The following is a 7402-nucleotide window of genomic DNA, read 5'->3' as shown; positions in this document are numbered from 1 at the left end:
AGATGTTTGAAGGGAGCCTTTACAAAGAGCAAGAAAAGAGGTGTAGAGCAATTATATGGCTTGAAATCTCACGATTGGCACAAAATGCTCCAAGTAAGTATTTTCTGTGCATAATATCTTTTTCCTTTCAAATTTGTGAGTGAATAGTTATAAGCAACTAATCAACCACCTCCTCTTGGGTTCAGTTCATACTACCTACTAGCATTTCACGTAGTGCATCGAAGGATGTGAAAGATTGTATTTACAAGATGGGCGAGCTTGTGAGGTACTTTACATGATACAAAATATGATGCATATCAATGCTCCGTGCAAGTTTGAATGCATATTGCTAATATGCTGTACTTTTTCATTTCTAGGTATGTGAGCTCAAAGGAAATAGATCCCACCATGCTTGAGAATGCTCGAGTTATGTCAGTGGAGACGGTTTGTTTAGTGGAGGAGACATTTCCACGTTCTATTCTCACAAGCCAACTACATCTCATAGTGCATTTGGTGGATGAGATTGCTATATGCCGTACTATACATGCACGATGGTTGTTCTTCCTGGAGCGCTTCATGAAGACCTTGAGGGGCTTCGTGAGACAAAATGCAAGACCCGAAGGTAGCATGGCCGAGGGTTGGTTGGTACAAGAGTCACTTGTATATATTTCTGAGTTTCTTGTTGATGTGGATAGCTCTCTCCCACAACTATGGAGAGATGATGAAGACATAAGGATGACCTCTATTGTGCCTCAAGGGAAAGGACGCAACAAAGTAATAGACACGGAGTTGCATAATAGTATCAACCTCTTTTGCATGCTTAATAGTGATGTGATGAAAAGATGGGTGACAAGATACGAGGATGCAAAGGCAAGAAGACAAGAAGAAAGGGCCCTCTTTTGTACACACCACGGGTCTCGTGTGCCATACCCTCAATATCTAAGAGCACTTCCAAAGGATATTCATGTCGATTGGCTACTTTATGAAATGGAGAAAGTAGAGAAAGATGAGGGGATGCATATCACAATGGAAGAATGGGAGTATGCTAGGGGATGCATGAGCAAGGTCGGTATATAGAATGTTATGCATAAGTTAGGAGCTTTCAATAATTTAGATTGCTTATTTAATTGATTTTTTCTTGGTGTAGTGCACTATGTTCAATGCTATATGGTGTGAGGGCAAGCATTTTCGAACACAACGGATTGATGATAAGAGAAACACACAAGATTGCGGCATCATTGCTAGCTTTGAGGGAGCCAATGGAGCCATGGATGATTATTGTGGCATAATCCAAGATATTATTATGCTTGACTTTCGACGCTTCTTTGTGTATGTTTTGGATGTAAAGTGGTTTAAGGGAAAGAGGCCCTAATGCAACAATCAAATGCCATGCAAGTGGCTTTATAACTATTGACTCCACAAAGTTTTGGCAAAGTAGGAAGGACACACTAGTACTACCGCAACAATGTGAACAGGTACTATGCACATATATAAAAATACTCGCTTTTAAATATTTGATGCAAGAAAAATAACATGATTGTATTTGTGTTTGAATTAGGTTTTCTATCAACCAATGGTGGATAATAATAGATGGTGGCATGTCATACCTATTATGCCACGTTCCAAAGTGATGTATAGTACATTTACTAATATGGAGCGTATGGAGGATGATCATGGCCATGGACGTGATGATGACCGTGATACGAGAGAGGAGGATGATCATGAGATAGGAGATACAGATATTGAGGCCATTACCTGTGAGGATGAGCCTACCATTCGAGATGCTGATTTCGATGAGCACATGAGTGGCACAAGTAGTAGTTTGTATTTGTAGATCTAAACACTTGTTTGGATTTTGAAGTAGATAGTTTGGCAAGGGTTGATCTCATTGAGGATGAGATTGAATCGTAGCCCCATAATTGATATTGGCAAAACTATTTTACATATTGTCTCATTCTCCTCATCTCACTTAATTCTTGTATATGTGGGCTTGCAAAAAATTATGTGCTTTGGTAATCATGGGCAATGTTTGGAAAGCAATGATGTACACCAAAATCTCACTTTCTGTATTCTCTGGTTTGCGTCTATCTACGCGTCTAAATGTGCGTCTGAGTCTCAGTGTAAACGCGCAAATAAACACGCTAACACACGCGCATATAGACGTGCTGATAAACGCGATGTTAGACGGGCCCGTATTTTCTCAATTTAGACGCGCAAGTAGACGTGTTAATTTACGTGCAAATAGATGAGCTTTTAGATGCGCTTTTAGACGTGCCCGTAATTCCTCTACTAAAGCAATGCCTATAGACGCACCCGCTATTTTGCGCTCTACCAAGCGCGTCTATAGTTGCTTTGTGTTGTTGTGCACTGACATATTATTCATCAATGCCTTTTTAACCAAAAGATATAACATGATAAGACCTTAAAAATAAGGAAAGGTAGGTATAAATTCCTCTCCCCAACCACATGTACATAGTCTCTCAGAAGGAAATTTGAGAAACAAACGTACCATCAACCTGTGTCGATGAAGATTACCATGTAGTGTGAACCCTTCAACTACAAACAGCTTGTCCATTGCCATCTACACAAGCCCTTCAAGTTCTGCCACAAATAAGCTTTATCAATAATCATCAATAGATAGTGCACAAATAGGCTGACTTGAAACTTAAGTTTATTTAAAGTACTCAGAGTTGCAAAGGGCAAAAAATTTGTAACAAAAGAATCAAAATGACATTCATATATCCCTTGAGAGTGAAGGACAAATTGATGTATGTGTGTGTGTCTGTGCCTATGGGCTTCGAGTCCTATGCAAGGAGGTGAAGGTGATTTACTTTTTCAGAAAGATTGATCTTTTGTAAAGGGATTAGACACTGCCATGAAATTGGTAAGACCTTCCCAAATGGCCTCCAAACTCAAGATAGATAAGTTTGAGGGAGAGGATTTTCACACTTGGTAGACCAAACTGAAATTTATTCTCATGAAAAAGGGAATATGGAAGGTGGCTAATGGAAAAGAAACTAAACCTACAACTAGGGAAAGAGAAGCTTCATGGCTTCCTTAAGATGAAAAAGCACTAGCCATAATTGCTCTTGGATTGAGTGATTCTTTTATCCACCACATTGATGGATGTGAGACTGTTCATGCTGCATGAACTCAACTTCAGCATGTTTTTGGAGCACAGGGGAGATGTTTTAAGTTAAGCTTGCTTATTGAGTTCTTTGATTTAAACTTGGATAGAGGAGAATCCATCTCTTCACATCTAAATTCAATGAAGAGCATATTGAGTCAGTTATCTGGCATCAAGTTTAATCTTGATGAGGATATTGTAATTGCCATCTTACTTGGCTGTCTTGATTGTGCCAAGGTTTTAGGATATCCTTGGGAAAGTGGGTGCTCATCAACAATCGCCTCATTTAATTGATGACAAGTGACCCTCTCTCATCCTCTATAATTTCTCTAAGGTCATTGATGGTGTAAAATAGGTCCCCGAGCAAAGCATAATCTAAAGCATGTGTGCTACAGGAAGTAGAAAAGCTAGGAAAAGGGGTGGGAGTAGTAGGGTTAGAGTGTGGGGTGGAGCAAGGGATGTTGGAGCAAGCAGAGGTGGTGTAGGGGGCGGCACGACCAGCAGGAGGGGTGGCCAAGGGGCCAGATTGGAATCGCATCTCATAAGGGGGGACCTTGGAGACTTTGCTATATCTCCCATCCCACCATAGCAACCACCATCATCCTTAAATGATTTTTAGTCTTTTGTTTGAGATTTACTCCTTGTTGGAATCATGGAAATTTCCATACATAGTCATTGTCTATCTTCGAGTTGTAAACCAATAGTCCTATGAGTGAGTCACAAGTTGGGGCCATGTGTGTTGCCACATGATGGTGGGCAAGCCATGGAGCATCCCATGTACTACTGCCGAGTGATGAGGTCATCAATTTGTGGGGGGGAATGAAGGGCAAATTGATGTATGTGTGTGTGTGCCTATGGGCTTGGAGTCCTATGCAAGGAGTGTGTGAGTATAGGTGTGCTAGAAGGTCTAGTGACTTGGCAAGTTAGGTTTGTTAGGTTGGTGTGATGTGTGGATTTGTAGTGATCATAGGAGGTGATTGATTGAGATAATCATGGACATGATTGTGGATCTGGGATCTACCAACATGGAGGCATTTGCCTATATATGTAACCACTCATGAATAAAAAATTGTTCATTGTGTTTCATCTTTGCTCCATTGTTCCATCTATGAACCAACAGAGAGAAATCTCCTATTTACCAAGGACTACATCAATAGCATCATCCCATCTCACATGGACTTTCTAAAAGCATGGGATAGATTTGAAGTGATCATCAAATAGAGATGATAATCCATATACATCAGCTTTGTGAATTTTAGCCAATTAAAACCATAGAATTAATATCCACTAAAAACATATCCACACCAAGCAGAAGCATCAATGAATAGAAAATTCTAAACTTTAGCCTTGGATGCGAGTGTTGTCCATCCAAATAGGTAAATCTTGTTGCCACAATCCTACAAGATGCAATGAATGTAGCTATATTATCATTGCAATAGGCACATATAGTAGGTACAAAACTCATCTTCAACCCAGTATGATCTTAAATCTCTACTATATTGAAAACCAACTACCGCTAGCTAGGGTATCATGATCAAACCCAATTATATTTTGGCATACGTGGGATTTGAGTTAGAGATTATCACTTACAATGTGGGTACTACAAGGGAACCATTTACTCTCGTGGCATCAGTGCGCAGTCTCTCAAAAATGTGTTAAGCAAATAGACAGATTTCAAATTCACCATAATGTCCCAAAACTGCTAGCCCATAATCCCTAAGAAAATTACACTATAGGAGACAAATATATTTTAACTTGTTTGAAGTGATAATTGCAACCTATTCTTAATTCCTTACAATGCCTAGCTACAAATCAAGCACAAGACCCATATCATAACCCCCATATGGAAAGATTGCTAAATGGACTATTATGCCTTCTCAATTTTTGCTTCACATCAATTTCTGGTGCAAGGACACAATGTGGGATCACCCTCTTCTCTATTGTTCCATTTTTCCCCTGACAACTTACCTTACACTCCATTCCTTTGATGCAAATTTTACATAGTCCTGTTCTTTATCAAATTTACCACTAAGCGCACACAAAACTGAGCAACGAGAAGTTTTAAATGTATGCAGCTTATAGAGGGCCCATGTATATACACATATCATTCCAATAAATATCTCACAAGAACTACCAAGGATAAATTACTGCTCTTAACCATGATGAAAGATTCGGGAGTAAGCCAAAAAGTATTAAACATACCTTGCACTTGAAAGCTTCAGCCATGGCAGTGTCAATGGCTCTCAAGGTCCAATCACCATCATGTACTAAAGAAGAAGGTATATTTATCATTCTTCTTGATGGAAGGACACAAGCCACCGCCGAGCTTATTTTATCAAAGCACTTGGCACCATACCATCACAGCTCATTTTGAAAGCTGTCCATTTCAGATTGATCCTTGAAAATGCAGAGGTAAACTGGCCACCCCATTTCGACCCAAAAGTGAGACATCAGATCCAAAACATCATAAATGAGCACCCAAAACTTCATTTTTCACTTCTTGTTGCAAGAGTAACTGCATATAAGAGATATATTATGAATACCATCAATGAATGCTCGCTTGTATGTCAATATTCAATTGCTAGCATGTGATCCTTTTGGTTTTTCAATCTAAATAGAAGGATGGAAAAGTAGCATGACGGAAGAATCAAAAGCGTGCTCCACTTCCACCAAGGATCCAAGTACCAGTTGGCACATTCACCGGTTCTACTTAAAACCAAAACCAAGAAGACACAAAGTGAGAATTCTAAATTTGAATCTATCTGTCTATAGTGAAAATCATAAAGTTCAAGTAACACGAGCCATAGTTGCTCAGTGCAAAGATATCGAAAGAAAGATTTTGTATGATTCAAAAGAAATTTCCACGACAGTAAGGAGGTGGTTGAAAGTGTACCCTCCTAAGGTGCTTGCACGCATTGTAGAGGCAATGACAGCAAAGATGAAGGTTGGAGCCCAAAGCATGGGGAGGTGTAGCCTCCAAGTGGCAAAGTGAATGTAAGAGGCACCCGCTGTGCAAAGGATATAAAGGCAATATAGCTGGAGGATGAGGCAAGCGAGCCATAGCCAAAATCCACGCATAAGGTTGCCGTGTGGTCCATGTAGATGATAGTCTAAACAATAGAGGGGTATTGAGCTCGCCTGAAGGATCATTCTGTCTCTCACACTCTCTGTGGTCTCGAATAGATCACGGGCTTTTGTGCCTCTAAATGCACCTAAGGAACTCCTATTATCAAAACTCCATTTGGGAGAGGAGATCTCGTAGCAATGATGGAAAGAACGAGATGCGAGCTAGCAAAATCGGGAGAAGAGGTGTTTGGCAGAAGCGAAGAAACTTTGTGCTATTCCCAACGATAGGGAATGTCCCTGTGAGCAAGAAGACTAAGGGCAGGATGCCATGGCTAGCTAAAGGATTTGAAGGATACGATATGGCTCAAAATATCACGAGAAGAGACCTCGGGGGGGTCACTCATCATATGTAACCCTATCACGTGAGTTCAACAGAAGGATATTTTTTATTTCTAAAATTTACAGAAATAAATATACATAAGGGACTATTTAAAATAGTTTTGGGAAAATTTTACAGATTTGTTTAGAAAAGGGGTACGTTTTATTAACAAAATCTTTTACAGATAAGGGATTTTAAATATAGGCCTTGAACGCACGTGATATAGAGGGTTAATACATAGTGACCCCCCCGAGGAAGAGACAAGCAAACATAATCAATGATCAACACCACGCGAGGCATAGGTATTCCTCCTCAATTATCGGCCTTCCATTGCACCTCTCTCTTTCTTCTCTCAACCTTGTCACTACTACAGCAATAGGGATGACGATGTGTGCACTGAGGATGATGACGAAGCTAGAAGTGATCCAAAGAAGGACAGAAGCAAAGCTGGTGAGGACGAGGGAGGAGCCACTTTGAGCTTGAAAGTCGCGAAAGAGGAAGATGCTAAGCTTCCTTCAAAGTAGGGCCTTGTGAAGAAGCATCACTTACTATCAACTCCCTCAAGCTGGACTATAGCATCAACAAAGCGTTCATGGAGTTCTAGTGTCCAACAAAGCCGAGGCTTTGGATCGCTAGAAGCCAGGATGCTGATATCCAAAGGGAGATTAGTTATAGACAAAGACAGTTGTTTCTACTGTTGACTTGCGTTCGGGCTATCAGGTCGATACATCTGCAATCAAGTAATCCAAATGTGATAAGTTACAAAAGAAAAAGAGGAAAGTGCAAAAACTGAGTAGCAGAAACACCATGCAATGAGGCAGTGCTAGTGTCTAGCATCAGCGAGCGGCAAA

The 7402-nt window shown here is 40.2% G+C and overlaps 1 pseudogene across 1 annotated transcript; it reads right to left on the bottom strand.

The window, feature by feature from the left end:
- Positions 1–5202: 5202 nt before the first annotated feature.
- On the bottom strand, positions 5203–6281 carry LOC147896258 (uncharacterized; annotated as a pseudogene). Its single transcript, XR_015541931.1, has 2 exons — positions 6000–6281; positions 5203–5812 (listed from the first exon to the last, which is right to left on the bottom strand). The product of XR_015541931.1 is annotated as an uncharacterized LOC147896258 (transcript).
- Positions 6282–7402: the final 1121 nt, after the last annotated feature.

Source organism: Dipteris shenzhenensis, chromosome 12, assembly GCF_047967505.1.
Source record: "Dipteris shenzhenensis isolate YYH24624 ecotype China chromosome 12, Dip_SZ_1.0, whole genome shotgun sequence".
In the NCBI taxonomy this organism is placed as follows: Eukaryota; Viridiplantae; Streptophyta; class Polypodiopsida; order Gleicheniales; family Dipteridaceae; genus Dipteris; species Dipteris shenzhenensis.
Note: the sequence above shows the minus strand (reverse complement) of the source record. Positions and strands in the feature narration are given on the sequence as shown.